The sequence below is a fragment of the Notamacropus eugenii genome, chromosome 4 (assembly GCF_028372415.1).
Source record: "Notamacropus eugenii isolate mMacEug1 chromosome 4, mMacEug1.pri_v2, whole genome shotgun sequence".
NCBI lineage: Eukaryota > Metazoa > Chordata > Mammalia > Diprotodontia > Macropodidae > Notamacropus > Notamacropus eugenii.
The window spans coordinates 458,915,351-458,939,742 of record NC_092875.1 but is presented as its reverse complement, the minus strand read 5'-3'; the positions used below and the strand labels follow the sequence as shown (position 1 = coordinate 458,939,742).

At 35.6% G+C, this 24,392-nt stretch overlaps 1 protein-coding gene across 3 annotated transcripts in view; it reads right to left on the bottom strand.

Moving 5' to 3' along the window:
- EDIL3 (EGF like repeats and discoidin domains 3) overlaps positions 1–24,392 on the bottom strand; it is a 603,244-nt gene that overhangs the window by 46,165 nt on the left and 532,687 nt on the right. The window lies entirely within an intron of this gene.

Here is a 24,392-nt window from a genome sequence, read left to right as displayed (position 1 = left end):
GTGACCATTCACTTCTTTTTAGCTAAGTTGCTCAGTAGGGTGATTTTTATGCCACTGAAATGTGGCATAGAAATGGGGCATAGAAATCTCTCTTCTATTAATTAAGCAATCAATAAGCTTTCATTAAGCCTCCACTATGTGCCCAAGACTATGTTAAAGTCTAGGGTCACAAAGACAAATGTGAAACAGCCACTTCCCTCAAGGATCTTACAAAACACTAGGAGGAAGTATGGATGTGAGTTTATAAAACAAAATCGTAACTTTTGGGAGAGATGTTAGCAGCTTGGAGGAACAAGAATGTTTTCAAGAACAAGGTGAAGACTCAGCTAAGTTCTGAAGGGAGTTTGGGAGTGCAATAGGAGGCACAAGTGCATTCCATGAAATGCGGTGTACGGAGGACAATGAGAAGGGCAGTGTGGTTGTCCTGCATGAAGTGGAATTTTGTGTAATAAAGGTGGAAAGGTAGCTTTGTTGGGGGTTATTAGCAACTAGCATTTAGGTAGTCTTTTAAATTTTACCAAGAAAACACTTTATTAATATTATTTCACTTCAGGAGGGTAAGTGCTATTATTATCCCCATTTTAGAGATGAGGAAACCAGAATATATAGATGTTAAATGACTTGCCCAGGGTCCCACAGATAAAAATAGTCTGAGATCTGATTTGTATGCAGATCTTGCCGACTCCAGGTCTAGTGTTTGAGCCATTGGACCACCTGGCTGCCAAACAGGTTTTTAAGTGTCAGACAGGATTTTTCTTTTTATTCTAGAGTAACATATATAGTCTCTGGAGTCTATTGAATAGGGGAGTAAATTAGGAAAACTTAGGAAAGATTACTTTGACAGCTGTGTGGAGGATGAAATGAATTGGGGAGAGACTTAAAACAGGGAGATCCAGTTTTCTTGTTGTCATCTCCAGGTACTTTTTACATGCATCACACTTTAACAGATTTAAATTGCCAGTTCAATCCAAAGGATTGACTCAGTTTTATGAGTAGATACAGATTAGGCTGCCTTTAATTTGGCTTGGAACAAACCTTTGGTGTTAAAAGCATCTTTTCCCATCAATTTAATCATGCATAACTGAATAATAAATGCATTAGCAAATGAAAACCCCATTTCAATAAGCCAGTGTTCTGAACAAGAGAGAGAAAAATTTAAGGTCAAACATCAAAAGAGAAAAAAGGTCTAAAAATCCACAGCCATAATATCTCACATCTGTGTTGGTAAGCCACACTGTAGCACTCTCTACATATATACAGACTCACAAACATAAATGTATACATATTCATGTCTATAAATGGAAAGAACTATTGAACTTATTATTAGACAATATTGCTGTTATTATTTTATGACAATACATTGTTTCCGTAAAATAAGATATATCTTACTTAACAGTTCAATTTATGATTTCCCTCTCTTTATACTCTGATTTGCAGTTGTTTATCTTTCTTCACTTACTTTTTTAATTGTTTTTTTTCCTTTTTTCTGGGAGACTTGCATTCCGCATGTGAGGATTCCTTGAACTATCTTTAGTTTTCCTGTCTTTTCCTTGATCTACATATTTTTCTCTTATCCTACAATAACAGCTCACTTCCTCTACCTATATCCTCTACCTTATCTTCACTATCACTGCTCCATATGTCGTCATTGAGTATCGCCAACAACCACGTGTTTACATTTCATATTCTCTGTCCTGTGAGAAGCAGGATGCTAGAAAATCAGCTGTAGGTTAGATAGCGGTCATGCATGGAGGACAGAGCAGGGTTTATAACAGGAACCTTATGACTGTAATCTACAGATTTTTAAAATCTTCATATAATGAAAGTGGAGAAGGTGTATGGTGTGGGTACCTAATGTGCTAACCACTGGAGTAGGAATATTGATAACTTCATATTTACTCTACTCCAGTTTTAAGATTTCAGTGTCAAAGCTACTTGGTTAAACTTTCCTTTTTAAAGCTGAGTACACACTTGTATGGCAACATCTCAATACAGAAGAATCATGAGAATGTATATGTATACACACACGTATGTATATGTATCTTGCCTTTCCCTGACCATTGGAAAACTATAGGACCTGTTTAACATTTTCAGGAGACAAAAAAAAAATTAAACATGATTCTAAAAGCCATTTTTCCATTATTAATTTCCTGCCTTGGTTCTCAAGTTGTCTCCTTTCTTATATATAATGTACAAATCTAACCTGATGTTATTCCCTGCATAAAAGAAGCTGAAGAGTTTTGGGAGTCCTAAGATGACTTCTAATTAAAGTACTGTGGTAGAGACTTTGGAAAATGGGTAGGCATTCTGAAACTATTTCAGGTTTCTAACTCTATAGAAGACAGCAGCTTCTTTTATTGCCTAAAGTTGGAGAACTGAGATGGAGGACAATGTCAAAAGAATTTAGTTGGTCTCAGTCACTTTCTAGTAAACTTTACTCTTGGTTTGATTCCTTTAATAATGGAATTTGATGAGAAACAATACTGTTAAGGACATATATATCAAGCCTTGTCTCTTCAAAGTCAATGTGACCTGTGAATGCAGTTTTTCTGTAAATGGTATTTTATTTTTTCCAATTTCATGTAAAAATAATTTTCAACATTCATTTTTATAAGATTTTGAATTTCAAATGTTTTCTCCCTCTATTCTTCCCATTCCCTCCTCCCCAAAATGGCAAGCAGACTGATATAGGTTATACATGTACAATTATGGAAAAATATTTCCACATTAGTCATGTTGTGAAAGAAGAATCAGAACAAAAGGGAAAAACTACAATCTCCCCCCAAGAAAAGTAAAAGTAGTATGCTTTCATCCACATTCAGATTCCATATTTCTTTGTGGATATAGATAGCATTTACCACCATGAGTCTTTTCAAATTGTCTTGGATCATTATATTGCTGAGAAGAGTTAAGTAAGTCATAGTTGACCTTCATACAGTATTGCTGTTATTGTGTACAATGTTCTGGTTCTGCTCAATTCACTCAGATTCAGTTCATGTTAGTCCAGGTTTTTCTGAAATCTGCCTGCCTGTCATTTTTTATAAGATAATAGTACTCCATTACATTCATATACTACAACTTGTTCTGTCATTCCCCAATTTTTCAATTTTTTTTCACCATAAAAAGAGCTACTAAAACTATTTTTGTAGATGTGGGTAGGTCCTTTCCCACTTTTTATGATCCCTTTGGTTTCAGCTGTCAGTTCTTTGCTGCCTTTGGAGTTTGTTCTTTTATTTTAGGTGAAGGAGATTAATTTGGAGACTACCGTCTTATGAGTTTTTAAAGGTCAGGAGAGTAAGATGAATGGGCACCCTGGTGTTTGGATATTGAGTCAATGATGAGTTTCATAGGCAGTCCAGCATCAATGCCTCAAGAAGCAACCTTGGGGTTCAGCCCCACAGTAGTTGAGAAGAGAACTCATTAGGCAGTGATGCCACATTTGGATATGAACTTGAAGGGACAAATGCTATGTAGAAACTGGGTTAAATTTGGGCCTGTTTTCCCCAGATACCATGATGAGATGAGGAGAGTGTGTCCCCAGCTTATTGAAGGGTAATGTTTGAACTTCTGTTCTTACTGTATCTTTGAAATAAGCATCTCTTTTTTTTAAAAAAAAAGATCATTGATGTTAATTGGTCAAATTGCTAATTAGTCATTAGTGGTCAACTGTGATGAAAACACACTTAGAATGGGAGTCTGAGCCAGTGACAATAGAGGTAGTCACTTCTAGCCATTAAAAAGTTCCCCTGATACTCTGAGAAACAGATGTGGTCAGGCTAACACTGGGATAGTGAGTCCAGGGCATACGTGATACACATGTACCATAATTTAAGCTTTGGGTTTAAAGGGACCAGTTTCAAAATTGAGGGGATTCTTAATAATCCTTGGTTTTTTTTTCTCTAATTCACAGTTTCATCTGAATAAGTTAAAAGACAACTTATGTCCAGATTTCACAGTAAAAAGGAAAGGGCTCATAGCCCTCATATGAGCACTCAGGCTAACAAAACACTGAAGATAATATAGGTCTTATTTAACTTCTGTCAAAAACTGCAATTGTCTCTCTTCGTTAAGCCCATAAACGTCCAATACAAACTCTTCTCTTTCTATTGGGCCTCCCTTGAGATACATACAGTCTTCTAGACTTCTAGTTCTGTCCTGGATGGAAACTCCTGATAAGCAGAAAGCATAGGATAGCTAGAAGTTTGATAACTTCCCCTGGACCTACAAAGTCCATACAACTCATAGCATCAGTAAAGGTTGTTACTGTTTGTTGTTCAGTTGCTTCAGTTGTGCCCAACTCTTTATGCCCCATCTGGGTTTTCTTGATAAAGATATGAGAGTGGTTTGTCATTTTCTTCTCTAGCTCATTTTACAAATGAGAAAACGGAGGCAAAATGAGTTGAGTGACTTGCCCGGGGTCACACAGCTAGTAAAAGTCTAAGGTCAGATTTGAAGTCAGGAAGATAGTGCTACCTAGCTGCCCTGACTATGTCAGTAAAGGCCATGGTGCAATTTTATTCTCCCACAGTTTGACCTTTCTTGTTGACCTTCAACTCTAACTCATTTGATCTAGGAATTTATCTGTTCCATTTGGGAACTCTACTTCTAGACTTAAGAGATTTGGGTCAAGAATGCCATTCATGTGCCACCACTGCTTTATATTTGTCTTGCCTAAGATGGTGCAGTGGATAGAGTCTTGAAATTTAGAAGCTCTGAGTTCAAATACAGCCCCTGACATTTCCTCGCTGTGCAAACATGGACAAATCACATAATTTCTCTGTGCCTCATTTTCTTTAACTGGAAAATGGGGATAACCATAGTACATAACTCTCAGGGTTGTTGTGAGTATAAAATGAGTTGATATTTATGAAGTACTTTGCAAACTTACTGAAGTGCTATATAAATGCTAGCTATTATTATATTATCACATTATTGTCATAATTCTCAGATCTTCCAGGTTGTTCCAAAAAGCCCTCAGAATATCTGCCTTGTTTGGATATATAAACAGATGTCAGCACTCTCCAAAGTTTCTACCGTAGTAAGCTGAAGAGAGGTACATGATCAAAGTTCCAGTTCCTCTACCTGTCAGATTCTTCCCAGAGTCTTTGTATCCCTTCAGGGACCTCTTCCTGGAGAGAATTTGGAACCATGTGTTGTTTCTCAAAGTTGGGAATGAGAAGACCTTTCTTCCAGCCCTCCCCAAATCTTCTCCTCTTGCCGGCACACAGTAAATCCTGAGTAATCAATTTCTACTAATGATTCATAGCTGTAATTCTTTCCCATTTCTTGGTTGCCTCCTGATTTCTCCTTGTCTTTCAAGTCCTTGCTAAAATCATACCTCAACAAGAAGCCTTTTCCCCATCCCCCTCAATGCCAGGACCTTCCCTGTATTGATTATCTCCAACCTACCCTCTGTGTATATATGTAAACATACACATACATATATGTATACAAATGTGTATATTTACATATGCACATGCTATGCATACACTTGTATATATGTGTATTATGTGTGTACACACACACACACACACACACACACACACACACACACACACACACTTTGTACTCTTTGTTTACATTCCATTAAATTCACCAGAATTTAGCTGCAAGCCTGACACATAATAGGCATTTACTAAACACTTCTTGACTAACTACATCTAAACTTAGACACCAGGGAGGAAATTATGTTTTGGTGACATTTAAAAGATGCTAAATATGAACAAAATCGGATTTCCAATATAGTCATTAAGGAGAGGATTTACACATGAAGCAATACAGTGTTGTACATTGATATTAGAATTTTCAATCTTGAATTCTTCTGGTTCTCAATTTCACATAGGCTCTAAGTGGTTTCCCTATGCTCATGATTAGTGATGCAATGAGGAGTTTTCCAGAGTCTGTCTTTTTGTGGCATTTCTTAACATCAGTTTGATTTCCTGTTGGGTGGAGATGTTTTCCCCCTTGCCTGTATATTTTGGCTGTTTAAGGCAGGTATGTTTTTTCTCCCACTTTAACTGTACTTCTTCCCTATCCTTGACGTAGAAAATTATTTTTTTAAGATTTTTGTTCCACTTTAGGCCAGCTCTCTACTTAAAGAGTAAGCAACTTATTTCAAAATAAATTTGATCTTGACAATTTTTGCATAACCTTAGCACACCATGTCTAAGTGAAACTTCCTCCAGTATAAAAATAATCAGTTACTCATAGTGGAAGGGGTGTTTCACAGGAACCCTGAGGTAGTCAAGGACAGAATGCTCTCTATTCTGGTACATGGAGTTCACTAGGGATTCAGACACACCCAGACATCCTCCAGAGGCAAGCCACTGAGGCTGGCACCACAGCTGGCCTGGGATTCAGGGATGTCTGTGAAGACGCTGAGTGGGCAAATAACCATCCTGGACTCTTGACAGCATTCAGACTCACAGACTCTAAACTCATTCTGCTTTAGACTCAAAACTCCCACAGCTTTGTTCAAACTGGATTCCCCGGGCATGTTTTTATATTTGGCTGTTACACATCACCTAGGAATAAATCTTCTCTAGAACTCTGAGGACCATTGTTGTGTGTGTGTGTGTGTGTGTGTGTGTGTGTGTGTGTTTCCTTTACCATTGGCTCAGAGCAGGGATTAAACTTCCCACAGGACTATGAGTGTGATGGAATGGCAGAAAATTTATAACATGTTAGTCCATGATTGACACTGTCTGTCATGGACCTTGAAGATTATAAGGGCATGTGGGTAGGTGGAAGGTTGAGTTATCATTTCCTTTCCTCTTCCGGCTTGTAATTTTAAATGAGTTAAGGAGCTGGTCTGAGTCCTTTTAATTGACTAAAAAACTTGTGAATTTGAACTTGCTTGTGAAGGTCAAGATAAACCACAATTTCAGACAGTTGCAGAAGGCCCTGACAGATGGCTGAACAGGCTAAGATAGGGCAGTCTGAGACTGTAAATTCATTTTCATGGAAAGGCATTCCTTAGGGGAGGGGAAAATGAAAAAAGGGACAGAAAAATTGGCATGCAAGAGAATTGAATACAGAGACCAAAGAGATCTATCATAAAAACATGTCACTTGTCTGCTTTTTTCTAATATACTCCTGCTTTTGCTTTATGCTATGTTAATTCCTTTTTTCCATTTAAATATTTTATAAAGTTCATTGTGTTTTAAAAAATGAACTCATTAAGCAGAAATGTCTCTCAGACTAACATGCTCCTCTGATATTTCAAATTTTAATATATGTAGGACTAAGTCAAAACTTTGGCTAACTTGATAAAAATTGAGAAATTCAACTTGATTTAAGTTGTTCCTGTTATAAAAATGGTCCTCAAAATGCCTAGGATTGTCTCCAAGAAACCATGACTAACCTCTCTCATAACCAGGGATGTGCTGGTAAATGTTTAACAATCACCTCTCTGATAAATATAGTGTATATGATGCATACTTTAAATTTAATCTGCATTATTAATATTTTCTCTTTCACTCTCGAGTCCAGACAATCAACCAAAAAAAAGCCACACCTCAAGCCTTGACTTATAGTCTTTTTTCCTTTCTGAGGTGCAAATGCTCACACTGAAAGTTTAACAGTTATCTTTTATGAGATGGCTCAAATTGAATACATCATACCCTTCCCTATACCCATTTATTTTAACCTTTTCTGATGAAGTCTTCCTAAAGAGATTGACTTTTTATTATTTTAAGTGTTAACTTAGTGTCATGGATTTAGAGCTAGAACACACCATAGAGGTTATCTGGTTCAATCTCTTCATTTTACGGATGCAAAAGTGATACTCTTGAGAGCTGCAGAGCTGAGATTCAAATCCTGATCCTCAGATTTCAAATTCAACACTTTCCCACTATACTATGCTGTTTCATTAAATGTGTCCAGTTTTTTTAAAACACCAAACATAAAAATTAAAAGTCACATTAGTAAGAACACATAGTATATTGTTGATCAGCCACAGGGTCCAGACCTTGTTTGCCAGAATTCAAAGATGTTTGAATATTGAATGATCATAATTGACAATCATAGCTAACATTTATTTAGCAGCTACTATGTGCCAGTCACTCTGCTAAGTGCTTAATAAATGTTGTATTATTTGATCTTTACAACAATCCTGGGAGGTAGGTTCTATTAATATCCCCATTTTATAGTTGAGGAAATTGAGGCAAACAGAGGTTAAGCGACTTGTTCAGGGTCACAGATACAGTAAGTGCCTGGAGCCCAATTTGAACTTAGGTCTTACTCATTCTAAGCCTGACACACTATCAACTGCCCCTACCATTGTCAAAATTCACAAAGCCACTTCCTACAAAAAGTATTTAAATACATATCTAAATTGGGTTTCCAAAAATAATTATTTAATTGACTATTGCTCTAAATGAATATGAGGGGATTTGAATTAATTAAAGCATTTTTGATATGCCATACAAAAATTCTTATTTAAGCAATTTTCTACTAGAACCATAACTATATCATGAGAATATTTAAAATTAAGTCTTTTATATCCATTTATGTGAAAATTTTTGAACACAGAGGTTATAAAATAACTTGAAAATAATCTGTATGTTTGCTGTGTCTATCAACTCATTGATATTCTAAGTAGTAAGAATTTCTCATTAAAATTCAGAGATTTTAAAGAAAAGATCATAATTAATCTTTACAATCAAATATACTCAGAGTTAGTAAGAGCTTTAAGCAATGGGGCAGTTTTTACTTAATGAATCCATCTGATGTCTTTCAGTCTGGACTAAAAGTTATAATGGAAATGTGAATATTTATGTTTTCTGACCTTTTCCTCTTTCAGGTCACACTTGGTTAGAGTTATATTTTTATAATATTGTGGTGAACAAAAAAAACCCCGATTCTCAAATAATAAAAACTGTGTGCAAGATTGGTGTCAACACCACAGCAAGCTAAGAAGTTAACTATCAAACATCTCTCTAACTTTTGCTACAGAGACTCTAATTATTAAAAGAAACTTGTAATCACTAGAAGCTATAGGGGAAAAATGCTTCCCTCTGACTTATTCTCCAAAAATGTGGTGATAGTCAAATCACCGTATCTTCTCTACATGCTTTCCAAGTACGATTCTGACTAGACTAGGAACTTTGACCAACTTCATGCACAAAAATTTGAGGGGTGTCTCACAAAATTAGATTATAACTGATGGGATCATTATTAGTTGATTAGTTAAAGGAAGACTAGAAGATGAGCATATGTCCTTGAGGATGGAGCATTATGATTGTCAGTAAAGCCCATCCTGAAGGTTAGATTCATAATGGAACTTGGGGAAAACACCCAAAGAAATAAACTCACCTTTAAATAATTTTAAACTCAAATGTAAGTTTCCCATGGAATAGTAACTAAGCCATTTTTTATCATTTGTAAGATGCTATTTCATTTCTAATCCCACTTCTGCTCCGTATAATCTGTGTGAAATTGGGAAAGTAATTTAATTATCCTGTGCCTCAGTTTCCTAATCTTTAAAATATAAGAGGATTGGACTAGATGAGTTTTATGGTCCCTCTCGGATCTATATCTATGATTCTATGACCCATTTGCTATATGTAGCAATCATCAAGTCAATATCCATTGGTTGAATGCCAGCATCTAGTTGCTTTAGAAGAAACAAGCTGAAACTATTGAGCAGATTGGTCATTCATGAGTAGGATGTAGTTTTAATGTGTCATAAACAATTTCTTCACAGAATCTTCATTTATATCTGTTATGTGTATACATATAAATATACAAATTCACTGAAAATATTTCACTTAACAATTGTATGTTACAAAATTCAGTACACATGGGTAAAACTCATTAGCTTAAGATGTTATATAATCAAAAGAGGAAGAAGTCTTTGAAAGTGGAGCAACATTTGTACATACACAAAATTATTTTGTGTATTATGTCAATTCTTCTACCATTTCTTGAGAATCTGTGATTTTTTTTTAATGCTAGTCCAAGATACTGTTATGTCTGTGGTATGAAAAATTATCCACAGGGTCTCCAGGTAGTGGGCAGCTAGGTGGTACAGTGGAAAGAGGGCAGAGCTTGGAGTCAGAAAAAACTGAGTTCAAATTCAGCTTCAAACTCTTACTAGCTTTGTGATCCTTGGCAAGTCACTTAACCCTGTTTAATTTCTTCATCACTAAAATGAGCTGGAGAAGGAAATGGCAAACCACTACAGTTTCTTTGGCAAGAAAATCCCAAATGAGGTCGCAGACATAACTAAACAACAAATCCAAGTAGTATAGTGGATAAAGGACTGTATTTGGAATCAGGAAGACCAGTGTTCAGCCACTGGCCTCAGACACAAGCTTACTGTGTGACCCTGGATAAGTCACTTACCTAAATAAGTCACTAACCTTGTTGTCTAAATTTTGCCAGTGGTATAACGGGGACCTATATCCCAGGAATGTTATGAAGATTAAATAAAATATATTTGTAAAATGCTAAGTCTACTACCTTGCACATAGTAGGTGCTTCACAACTTATTTTTATACCTTCTATTTGCACAGAGCTACCTAAGGCCCTCAGAGCTTAAGTGACTTTCCCAGAATAACTGCTTGCATATGTCAGTGGTAGAACTTGAAAATTCAAGTCTTGCTGACTGAGGCCAGCTCTCTATTCATTTTCCTCATGCTACAGCAAACCATGGCAAACATACTTTATGTGTATGCCCCAAATATACCAAAGAACTATAAAGCAATATCAGGGATGAGTGTTAACAAATAAGGAGATCAGAACAGCCTTCTCAACTAGTCAGAATTGGAGGTAAGCCTTAAAAGGTATTACAAGGGTATTATAAGAATTGGAGATAAAGAAAGAAAGCATAGGAGGCATGGAAATACAGCTTTGTATATATCCTGGCACAGATTGAAAAGTATGATGGGGAAACAATGTGAAATCAATCTAGAACCATATTTAAGCCCCATTGTAAAGATTATTAGATATGAAGGAGAGGAGTGTGCACCTTATCCTAGAGGCAGTAATGAACTAGGAAAACATCTTAAGCAGGGGAATGCCAAGGTCAGGTATATGTTATAGGACTTAGAGACAATAGACATTCATGTAGTTGAAATTCAGTGTTTCTGAGATTCACTTTTGGACCCTATTTCCAAGTTTCCCATGATACTCTTTTCTCCTCTGTACTTTGTTGGTGTTCTATATATCTCACTGAGTCATGGGCACAAATCTAGGGATTGTATACTGGACTGTTTTTAAAAGTCCCATAACTCAATATGACCTATGTGAAGTTGTAATGAGGCAAGAAATGTGCAAGAGTTTCAAGTGTTCTGATTTGAATATTTGGATTACATAGTGGTTAAAAGATTTTGTTCTTGGTTGAATATAAACAATAAGATTCTCATACTTTCATCATTTTGAGAAGTATATTTAAAGAATTTTTTGTGTCTGTGCTTATCTCAAAACTTACACAATGACTAATTTCTTTGTGTAATCAACTCAGAACAGCCTCATATTTTTTTTAATTCACTCTAACTGTAAAACTATTCATGCACTATATTCTCTATTACTGTAAAAGAGCTCATAAACCTCAGTCTTAAATTAGGCAGGGAATTAATAAATCACTTGAAATAAACTCATCATATCGAACTTTCTTAATTTTCTGGCATATGCATTCAAGGTAAAAAAGCACTAAGTTACAGCTCAATTCACTTGAGACAAAAAAAGTAATTGTTTTCTGTCCTCATTCAGAGATATATCACAGTACTTTCTATATACAACAGCTGGACAGCCTTTTCATCGTTAGGATTCAGAAAGTACTTATATAAGAATAAACATTTCTTCATGTTCTCATCTTCCCCGAATGTTTCAAAGCAGTTGTCATAGATTTACGTAAAAGAAAAACATGAGCATTCACTGGGAAACCTAAATATAGTTACTAGAAATTTTTCATAATTTTTAAAAAGAGGCTCATTACAGTACTTTTGTGGAGAGATAAAGTGGAAACTACAGTGCAGTGATTAAGATGAATTTGGAACTGATTCCAATTAAAGAGAAAGTTCAGAACTGGGAATTAAATCTGTCACTTACTACCTTAGACAAGTCAATTAACCTCTCTGTAACTCAGTTTTCTCAAATATATAATGCAGTTGGATTAAATGGTAGCTAGAGTTCCTTCCAATTCTAGATTTATGATATTTTTAGTTGACTGCATATTTGGACACTTGGAGATTGGTCAACAGTAGTTGGAAAATAAAACCAAAGTTATAAAAAGCTCATTTTATAGGTATAGTGCAGGTGATTGAAATTATGCCAACCTAATGAAACTAACAGAAACAATATGATTATCTCAATAGATGCTGAAAAAGCTTTTGACAAAATACAACACCCATTCCCTATTGAAAACACTAGAGAGCATAGGAATAAATGGAATCTTCTTTAAAATAATGAGTAGTATCTATCTAAAACCATCAACAAGCATTATATGTAATGGGGACAAGCTAGATGCATTTCCAATAAGATCTGGGGTAAAACAATTATGTCCATTATCATCACTGTTATTCAATATGGTACTAGAAATGTTAGCTTTAGCAATAAGAGAAGAAAAAGAAATTGAAGGAATTAGAATGGACAAAGAGGAAGCTAAGTTATCACTCTGCAGATAATATTATGATATACTTAGAGAATCCTGATATGATGGTATATTTAGAGAATACTAGAGAATCAAATAAAAAATTACTTGAAATAATATGCAAGTTTGGCAAAATTGCAGGATATAAAATAAACCCCATAAATCATGTGCATTTCTATATATTACTAATAAAGCCTAACAGCAAGAGACAGAAAGAGAAATCCCACTTAAAGTTACTGTAGAAACTATAAAATATTTGGGAGTCTACCTGCCAAAACAAACCCAGGGACTATAAAAACAGAATTACAAAACTCATTTTGCACCCAGAAAGTCATATCTAAGTAAATGAAAAAACATCAGTTGCTTGTGGATGAGCCAAGTTAATATAATAAAAATGACAAATCTACCTAAATTAATTTACTTATTCAATGCCATACCAGTCAAACTACCAGAAAATTATTTTCTAGAGCTAGAAAAAAATAACTATGAAAATTCATCTGGAAGAACAAAAGGTCCGGAATATCAAGGGAATTAATGAAAAGAAATGCTAGGGAAAGTAGCCTAGCCATACCAGATAAGAAATTGTATTATAAAGCAGCAGTCATCAAAACCACTTGGTACTTTGCTAAGAAATATAGGGTTCTATCTATGGAATAAGTTAGGTATACAAGTCATAGTAGTCAATGACTATAGCAGTCTACAGTTTGATAAACCCAAGGATTCCAGCTTGTGGGATAAGAACTCACTGTTTGTCAAAAACTGGGAAAACTAGATAATGATAAGGTAGAAACTGGGCATAGATCAATGCCTGACACCGTACACCAGAATAAAGTCCAAATGGGTACATGATCTAGGTAAACAGGCTGATACTATACACAAATTAGGGGAGCAAGGGATGGTTTGTCAGATTTATAGAGAATGGAAAAATTTATAACCAAAAAAGAGATGGAGAATATTACAAAATGCAAAATGGATAATTTTGATCACATTACATAGAAAAGTTTTTGCACAAACAAAGCCAGTGCAACCAAGATTTGGAGGGAAGCAGAAAATTGGGAAAGAATTTTTACAACTAGCGTCTGTTTTAAAGGCCTCATTTCTAAAGCATATAGAGAGCTGAGTCAAATTTAGAAGAAATTAGTCATTCTCCAATTTGTAAATGGTCAAAGGATATGAACAGACAGTTTTCAGAGGAAGAAATTAAAACTATCTATAGTCATATAAAAAAAATTCTCTAAATTACAACTGATTAGAGAGATGCAAATCAAAACAACTCTGAGGTACCACATTGTACTGATAAGACCGACTAACATGATAAAAGAGGGAAGTAATAAATGTTGGTGAAGATGTGGGAGAGTTGGAACACTAATTCATTGTTGGTGGAGCTGTGAGCTGAGCCAACCTTTCTGGAGAGCAATTTGGAACTATGCCCATAGGGTTATAAAAATGTGCATACCCTTTGACCCAGCAATATTGCTTCTAGGGCTGTATCCCAAAAAGATTATAAAATGGGTAAAGGTCTCCTACATGTACAAAAATATTTACAGCAACTCTTTTAGTGGTAACCAAGAACTGGAAATCAAGGGAATGCTCATCAATTGGGGAATGACTAAACAAGTTGTGGCATATGAATGTAATGGAATATTATTGTGCTATAAGAAATGATGAACAGGAAGATTTCAGAAAAACATGGAAAGACTTATATGAACTGATGCTGAATGAAAGGAGCAGAACCAGGAGAATGTTATACTCCATAGTATACAACCACAGTATGTGAGGACTGTTTCCGATAGACTTAGTCTCTCACAGCAAAGCAAACACCTAAAACATTCCCAAAGGACTCGATGCAAAATGCCATCCACATCCAGGAAAAACACTACAGAGCAAGAATAGTAGGAAACAGACTATTCTCTCTTGTGTTATGTTTTGTGTTGTTTTTTTCTCATGCTTTATTCCATTCATTTTAATTCTTCTATGCAACATGACTAATGTGAAAATGTATTTAATAGGAATGTATGTGTAGGACCCATGTAGGATTGCATGCTTTCTGGTAGGGAAGAGGGATGGTGGGGGAGAAAATTTAAAACTTAAGGAAGTGATTATTGAAAACTGAAAACAAATAAATTTTTTAAAAAAGAAAAAAGGAAACCAAAAAATTATCCCAATCTCATACAATCATTATGACTATGTTTTTCAAAATATAGGAAGTATAAAATGACATGAGCTGAACTTGAAGGAAGTTAGGAATTCTCTGAGGCAGTAGTGAGAAGGAAGTAAGTCTATTCTAGGCAAAGGAGACAGCTTGTGCAAAAATATTGATTTGGGAGATGGAATATGTACTGTGTATAGAAAATAGCAAGCTTTGATCAGATATGAAAACTTGTCATATTTCATCCTTACTTCTCCTCCCCCCTTGCTACTTTCCTGATAGGGACACTACAATTATTATTATGTTGGTGTATTAAGAAGATGCATTAAGAACTAATAGATTCTGAAACCTGATATGCTTCTATATGTGTGAGGTGGGGAAAAGGAAGGGTGGTTGACCCTGGGTATTCTCTCTCAGTTGATGTTGAGAGAAAGATTTGATTTTTCTTTCCTTTGTTTGCAATTCAAAATTTAATCACCATATGGATGATTCAAGAAAAGTACTCTACTACCATACATTCCATACAAATTCAATTTCTGGATTTGTCTTTTTTTTAGGTGCTATATTTAAGTGAATACTTTATATGAGAAGTAACATGAGTGGGAGTCCTCTAATGTAGTTTTAAGTGTTTTCCAAGTTCATTGTATTTCACAAATGGTTTTAGATCTATGTCCACTGGCAAAAATTAGTAGTATTTTTAAAATTATTGACCTGGTCTAATTTTTTCAATTAGTACTATGGCAATATATTTGTTCTTTTTAAATAGATTTTTATTAATGCATTGTATTTACATCATCTAGATTTCAACCTAGGTCTCACTCCCCTTTTCTTCTCCCAGAAACTTATCCAACATGATATTTATTCTTATAGGAAAACAAACCAAAACCAAACTAATTCAGTGAGATTGTGAAATGAACACCGTTCTATACCTATAAAACAATCTTCTCACCAGTGTAATACCTAAAAAGAAAAGGAAATCTATGTATATGTATTGTTAGAAACCAAGTCCTTATTTTCATTCTTTTTGCATTTTTATATTACTTTTTTGATAGTTGCTATAGCCAAGCCACCAAAATTCAGTCATTCTTTTAAAGAATGACTTTGCCCATCTGTCAGCTGGAATTATTATGCATAACCTGCCTTAGTAGCAGTGTAGCCAGAGTTATAAACTGCAAATGACAAAATCATGTTAACAGACCTTGAAAGCACCAACAAACTCTGATGTACAAGCTCAATCCTAAGTGATGGTATGAAATTTGAGTTTCAAAAGGATATTGCTAAAGATTAGCAGATGGGGGTGGGGAGGAGCTCTATAACCATAAAATTAAATTCCCTCCTTAGTGATACTAATGACTTATAAAGTGCTAGATTTCTACAGCAAATGTGCAGCTTGCAGGTGTTAAGGCATTCTTTCAAAGTACGCATTCACAGGAACCCTTCAAACACTATATGGAAAGAAATGTATTTGAGTCTTTCCATTGAACATGTGGTGGGTAGAAGTACTATCCTCCAGTATGCTGTCAATGGTGACATCACAATATTGTGATATAATTATATACTATAGTACAATAAACATTTAGTAAGTGTCTATTATGTGCCAGCCACTGTACCACATACTGGAATATACAAATAGGAAAGTGAGACAGTCTCCACTCTCAAGGAGCTTACAATCTAATGGGGAAGTTAAGACATAAAAGGGAGCTAAAAAGAGGGGTGAAGGAGAGAGTTGAAGAAGGTGGGGGGGATGATTCTATGATGATGTTGGAGTAGAATCCAAGGGGTACAGTTCATGAGAAATGGAGAGCTGGCCTGACTTCTGAGTGTTTTTAATATGGAGGCTTTGAGAGGAGTTTTTTACTTTGCCCTCCAGTTCTTCAATCGGAGGGCAGAGTACCAAAAGTGATGCAATCTCCATGATGGTGAGTTTCCTGGGGATGAGCATTTCTTGTGTAGTTGGAGGCATGCTGATGGTAGAGTTAAATCCAAGGTGCGTAGATGGTAAAAAAGATGCACAAGATTACTATGAAAGAAATATACTTAAGTGATTGTATTAAAAAAATAATGGGCCAGTTCCATGTCAAGAATGAACAGCATGTCTTGTATAGGAGTACCTCTAGGATAGTAAAAAAAAGACTTCCATCCTGATGCAAGGAGCCCTTTATGTGAAAACCTAAGCAAACAGTACATGAGACATATGTGTGTGTGTGTGTGTGTGTATGTGCGTCCTTTGCATTTCTCAGCCCCTAGAATACTTAGCACATAAATCAAGAAATTTTGGTAAATAAATTGCAACTCATAGATGTTATCACAATATATCTATTTGGTCACTAATTTAAAGAAAATAGCCATTAATATGGATAGGAATATGGCTACTCAATGTCTATACTGACTCTTCAACCATTTTTTTTTTAAATACAACCACTTCTCTTAGTGATCCTATCGTGTTCCCCTCTATTAATTTCTTTCATTGCTCATGGGCATACCCCTCCCAGATCGTTCTAGTGGCTTCTGGTTTTTTCCCTTCAGTCTTTCATCGAAAATCTTATCATTCATGACTTTGACATTTCTACATGGATGAATGAAGTATGTCCTGCTTCTTCCTCATCCATCTCTCTCTTCACTTTATAATATGCCACTGTCACCTCAAACTTCTTATCTCTTCTTTGGAGTTCTTTCTGTCTCATTCCCCTCTGTAGCATTGTTGGAAACACTACCAGTTTCTCTATATCACTGCCTGTGTACAACATAGGCATATAGCCTGTGCAAAAATATTACATAAGGCATCAAGCTTACTTTTTTTAAGCACAGTATATGGCACAAAGTAGTGCTTAATAAATATGTATGGATTAATTTCAGAGAAGATTTTCAATCTTCTGATATATTTATAATTTATTAAATGAATTGTAGAAAGGAAATTGCAGTAAGGTGTTTCTCAAAGATAATATATAAGGTAGGAGTACTCCAATGTCCTGGTCTCAAGCCAAGGAGAATGAGTAAAGAAGCAGCAAGTACTGGAAAGGATGGCTAGGGAGGTTGTGTCAGCAGAGTGAGGCAAGGTTTCAATGAGAGCTAGTGAACGGAAGTCATGGGAGAGGAAAAGATTTAAGATGAGGGGAAATTCCACAGTGGAAGGGCTGACTGCAGATAGGCTGACTGCCATCCTGAGAGTTCTTCCAGTTAATTCTTATGTTTTAGCCTCTGGTGCTGCTTATAATCAGAGTGACCATTTATAAGGTCAACAACCAATTAACATGACTACAGATGATTAAATTGATATAGTTCAGCTATTTTCATTATTGACAAAAGCAAATGATAGAACTGATTCACTGACCAAGGAATCATTGAATTTAATGACTGACAATTATAAGTCTTGGGAGTAAAGGGAATCTTCTATTTATATCTTCTTTTGTTATTTTTTTATTTGCCCATCATATTTAGGTCAAATCTAAGTGCTGTGGATGAACCAGGAGACAAGTGGCTCAACTGATTTGGAAATATTTAGGAGTAATATTCATTAATTCTATAAATGTTTATTGAGAACATAAAAGGTGCACAATATAGCATAGGTTCCTAATAGAGAAGGTGGAATAAAAGTACAATGAAAAATAAAACAAATTCCTGTGTTCAAGAAGCCGACCTACTTCTTCTTCACACATAACATTCTTTCATGTCTTTGCCTTTCCTCCATCTACAATGTCTGCCCTCTTCACCTCTACTCTTAAAACCTGTATTTTCATTCAAAACTCAGGTCCAGTGCCATGTCCTTCAAGAGGCCTTTAACGATCCTGCTTCTCACTCTAGTTTATAGTTCTCTGTCACTGCCCCTACCCAAAGGACTTAGTGGGAGGATACAGGGGTGATGCTTTAGTTTGGGGTTTTGGATGATTGAGAGAACAATGATATTATCAACAGATTTGTAGAAGACAAGAAGAAGAGGGTTTTTTGGGGGGGTGGTGAGTTCACTTTTAATTATGTTGAGTTGGAGGTGTTTCCAGGAAATCTGAGAGTTAGCAGTGGGGATACCCAGCATGGAATTGGAAATAGGGGACAAGTTCAGAGAAGCTAAAACTGGAAACGTAGTTTGGAAGTTAGGCAGCTGGTGGCTCAGTGGATAGAGTGCTGGAAGACCTGAGTTCAAATTTGGCCTCAGACATTTAATAGCTGTTTGACTCTTGGCAAGTCACTTCACTTCTCTTTGCCTTAATCCACTAAAGAAGGAAATGGCAAATCAGTCCAGTATCTTAGATAAGAAAACCCTGTGAACAGTATTGGCATGCCAAAGTCCACAGAGTCATGAAGAATCAGATGTGACTCAATAAAAACCAGATTGGAAGTTCCCACCATCACCAAAAATGATGATGGCATGGATGAAGGAAAGATCTCCTCAAAAAGAGAGTGTAGACTAAAGAAAGTAAAGTATTATAATCATTCCTGGTGACTTTTGGAGAAGGAGAGAAGGAAGAGGAACTTTCAAGCCAACAGTTGTATGGTCAGAGAAGAAGCCAAGAGAAGAGAGCTTCAATTAGGGGATAGTCAATGGTGTCAAACACTGCAGATTCCAAAGGCGATTGCAACTAAGAAAGTGCTAATGGACTTGATCCTCAGGCAGTCAACGTGAACTGTAGGCTACCAATTTTAGTAGTGGGGTAGGAGGCAGGAGCCAGATTACATATGTTTCAGTAGTACAATGAGAAAGTAGAAATATGGATTGTATGCTACCATTTTTATGTTTGTTTAATGAAAATATTTTTAAAAAGGAAGATGGCTTTAGGAAATAGTAGGATAGACAAATTTATTTTAATCTGAGGAGAGACCTGGATAAAGGGGAAGGAAGCAAGAGAGAGAATGATATGAAGGTAGATGGATAAAACTGCAGAATCCTGGGATATTAAGGTCCCTTTGAGGTCGTCATTCTAGTCTAACTTTCTTCTACAGGTGGGATTGGGATTAGCCTTGCAAATAAAGGCTCATACCTATTCTTCTAAATTGGGAGCTAAAAATAAAAAAAAAAATACTCTGACATAGAGAGAACAGTGCAGAGGTAAAATGGACCCTAGAATGGTAGTCAAAGGACTTGTGTTCAAAATCAAATTCAAGATGGCTTTGCCACCTATTACATATGAGACACTGAAAGACCATGTATAGTGGTGAATGAACAGCTAGTGGTGGACTTCTTAGGACCTGGATTCTAGTTACACCTCTGACAAAGTGACCCTGGGTAAATCACTCAGTCTCTTACTACCCCTAGATGTTTCTGCATAAGTCAGGGGAGTTTCTTCACAATAAATTTTGTATGTAAATTTGAAATCTATATCAAAATCTTTTTATCAATCTACATCAAAAATGAAATCCTAGATCTAGTACAAAAATTATTTTTGTCTAGAACTGACCACTATTGTAGAAAGAATGTTTTCCTGTTTCTGGATAACAATTTCTATAGGTTACCAAAGTCCTAATAAGGTATAACTTGTAAAGCTCAATGTTAGACATTTTTTTGCTGGGTAAATATTTCTCAATAGAGTCTTATTGTTTTTTTTTTTTCTTCCTTAATGGGAAATAGTAGTTTTTAGCCATAGGATTTAATTTAATTGTGGTCTGTATTTTGGTACAAAGCCTGGAAACCTTTGGAAAATGGATGTATTTTATACCAGTCTAATAAAAAAAGACCATATAGCCTTTGCTGTGAGTTTCCCTGCTTACCTAAGAAGGATTGTGTAGATTGGTCTCTGGAGTACACTGAGAAATTTAAAATTTTAAGCAAACTATCCATGATATTATGACAATTTGGCCCCCTGGTTTCCTGCTTATGCATTTACCCCAGCTGTTGGCATTGTATTGCACTCACATGTTACTCTAAGACACAATCTATAAAGTATGCAACATTCTCCACCTTGCATTATAGTGGTATGTACATACAGTTAGCATTGTTTTAGTCCTGAAGCTGAATTGCCACTAGGTCATCAGACACCTGGTTTTACTGTTAAAAGATATACGACGTTTACTCACTAACAAAATTATTTAATTTCACATGATGAGGACAAGGTAGTAATATTGAAATATGAAAATAAAGCCTAGGAAACAAGATTAATTCTAATTGAGTCAAATGAAGAAACTAAGCATATTGCTAAAATGAGCATAGAAAATGTTCACTAAAATTGAATTTCACCTAATGGGGTTGGATAGAAAAAATTGTAATTAACGTTCTGCAGAAATTATGAGAGCCATAACTTGATAACTAATAAAATTAGGCACCAAATTCTTCCTCAAACTGTAGTTGCAGATAGTTTTATCAATTTCACATAATGCTAAAAGCATTTCAAAGAAATGTTTGGCATAGCAAAATTATTTTCTTGAAAGAGAGTAGGGGAAGAAATAAAGTTTGGAATTTTGTTCTTACCTCACTATTAACTAGCTGGGGGATCTTTGACAACTCACTTAAATGTCCTGGGATTTGCTTTTTTTCTCATCCATAAAATGAAAGATCTGAACTAAATCTCTTTCAATGTTCTTTGCAGCTCTTAACATCTGAGTCTATAGAAGTCAACCGGTAGCTTCTAAGTTTCTTTGATTAGGTTGTAGCAAATTCTATAAAGCAAACAATCTATTACAATGTTTTATTACACATTTTATTACCTTGATTCAAATCAATTTAAAAAAGTTGAAAAAGTGATATAATTATTTTCTAAGTAGTTTATTCCTTTTTTCAGATTAGAAAAGGGCATCATCCTACCTCTAACCTCTTTGGTCCTTAGGTTCCTCATCTATGAAAAGAATGATACTTGTATAACCCATGTCACTTGGCATATGGGAGCAAAGTGCTTTTTAAAAGTCTAAAGCTCGATATAAATGTGTGTGCTTATTGATTTTTCATTGATTTGATTTAAAAGTTCACTGGCATTGGGAATTCCTTAGAAGGGTATTCTCTTTACCAATACAGATCCCACCAGCTCAGTAAGTTGTAGTCTACTTAGCGTTACCTGAGGGCACTCAGAAGTTAATTGATGTGCTCATAGTAATACAGCAAGAATGGAGGCAGAGAGCAGGATTTGAATTCAGGTTTTCCTCTGTTGTCTCTCATGTGTGACTGCTTTTCTATCAAAGGAGAATTTTTAAATGGTCATTGTATTTTTTTCTGTATCTGGGCAGTTCTTCTATGCCAAATTATAGATAGGCTGACACTTTGCAAATGGCTTTCTGGTTTCTGCGTATTATTCTTAATATGATTTTTTTAAACAAAATTTTACTACAATTGAAAACTGAATTAGAGATGGTTCAACTTGTGTATGTGTGTAGACAGACAGACAGACACACACACACACTCACACACTACAAACACCCACATTTCCCAGAAGTCAATGAAGTTTTAAGTTTTAACACGCTGTACGTTTTATTCTACCCACATAGCCTTGCGAGTGTGTGTCGTGTGTTCTAATTTATTGTACCACTTCTTCACAGAGCATGGGAATGGAGCCATCATCATTTAAATTAGATGAATCAGGGAAACATTTTTTTCCCAATAACTTTTGGTAAAGTTGGTGTCTTAGCACTCGAACTTTTATAGTTCCATGCATCTTAAGATACATACAAACTGTTTATCCAGCATTTCTGTAGCCTCAGAAAGCCTGGAAAGGGACTTCCTAAATCACCTTTTAGATGTTCTGGAAAATGGAGATGATAAAAATCAATTTTCCATTTCTAAAAAGTGCAGATCTTTTTTGTTTGTTTGTTTCCTGGCATATAATTGAAAAATGTTTGCCACCCATACTTTCATCTTTTAAATGGTTTATGCTGTTTCAGTTTTGTAATTCTCACAAAGGTCCAGTGTGCAAAGGTTCAATATCCTCCCTCTCCCTCACCCCTCCAGGAAGGCTGGATATCCTTTTATACTTTTTTGCAAAGAAAGTACTTCTCAATCAACATATAGTCCAAGAAGGATTTTGTAACAAATCCTTTGTTATACTTCAGTGGTTTAAAAAATCATTTTAAGGGTGGCTTTAGGGAATAAATGTGTATATCTAGTTTATTAGGGAAAAGTCCAAGTAAAATTTGTTCTAATATGAATCAATGTCTACTAGAAAGCAGAATGTCAAATAGGCTGGCATAGTAAATTGTAAACCTGACAAACTTCTGGAAAATTCCATTTTACACAAGCCTCTGCCCACATATAATGTACACTTGTTTGTAACCTGCTTCCCTCTCCCCCATTCGCTGAAATCTGCCACCTCTCTCATTTGGACATCACGATTTTTGATGGGGCCCAAAATTGACCATAAAAAGGATCATAAGCTCCTTAGCATAGGATAAGCAAGAAAGGGATTCACAGCATTAATACAGCCAAGATCAACATATTTATGTGCTGACATTTCAAATGATTTATATGCTTATCAGACTGCTCAATAAAATAACTCATAATTACCAAACCCACTGACACATGAAAAGGTACTAATCTTCCTATTTTTCTGACACAGGCAAATTCATTTTTAAAGGAACACATTAACCAGGAACTTTTAAAGGACTAAAAGCTAAAGGTCTTTTGCATCCTGGCATTTTTAGAAAATAATCAATTTAAACAGTGCTTCTACAAAGGGAAAAAAAATTTTAAAAAGACTTTTCTTAACTGCTTTCATGTAGTTCTTCTATCTCTCCTATATTTCGCAGAGATTATCTTACTTAACTATTCATCATTCCCGACATCTGCTCAAAATGTAGGCCTTTTTACTACCATGACCAACAATGGGAGTTAAATTCTTATTATTTCCTATGGTCTTTAGCACTTTATAAAGTACACCAAGGATTTGGTCTTTATCCCACCTGAGTCTTACTAATGCACATGTCACCTTACAGAAGCTGAGCCATGGTTTGTACTGTGAGTCATCAGGGTAAAACATTCCTTTAGTCTGAGAAGAAAATATCCTATTTCTTTATTAGTTAAACTGAGGTCCAATCAGGCCTGAGATAATGAAGATAATTAGCGGGCCACGTTGAGCCCAAGTATAAAAAAGTCAGGAGCACCAGTCATCCAAGAGCTATTGGTCAGGAGAAAAGCAGAGAGGCAGTTTATAGGAGAATAATCAGAAGTGGTTATCTGGGGCAACACCACCAAGTCAGGAAGCAAGCAGCAGATCCTGAGTTTAATGGAGAAACGTCGTAGAGGATGGCACACCAGATAAAGACTGGTCCATAGTGGAAGATCTGGAGGCATATCAGGATCAAAGAGAAAGATCTCAGAGATGGAGTATTGGAATCTCTTAGAGCTCTCCTTCACTCAGTTAGGGGACATTTGTCACACTTTCCTTGTTACTATCCTTAATACCTATAGCTCTTACAGAAGAACTATGATAAAAGTAGACATTTTACTTGTTGCTGATTCTAAATACTGAAAGACAAAACATAACACTGAACACTGCATACTTATCATGATCAATCCCAGCCCCAGACGAGAGTTGAAAAAATGCCCCTGTCTCTCTTTACCCCAAAGGTGGAGCACTACGGATGTGAATTATTGCATATACTGTCAGAAATGATTGATATATTGGCTAGATTTGCTGGACTGTTTTTTAGTTTTTCTTTTGAGGTCTAATGAAAGAGACAAGTCATTAGGTAGTGGAGGGAGGAGGGATATATTTGGGCACTGATGAAGTAAAAGTC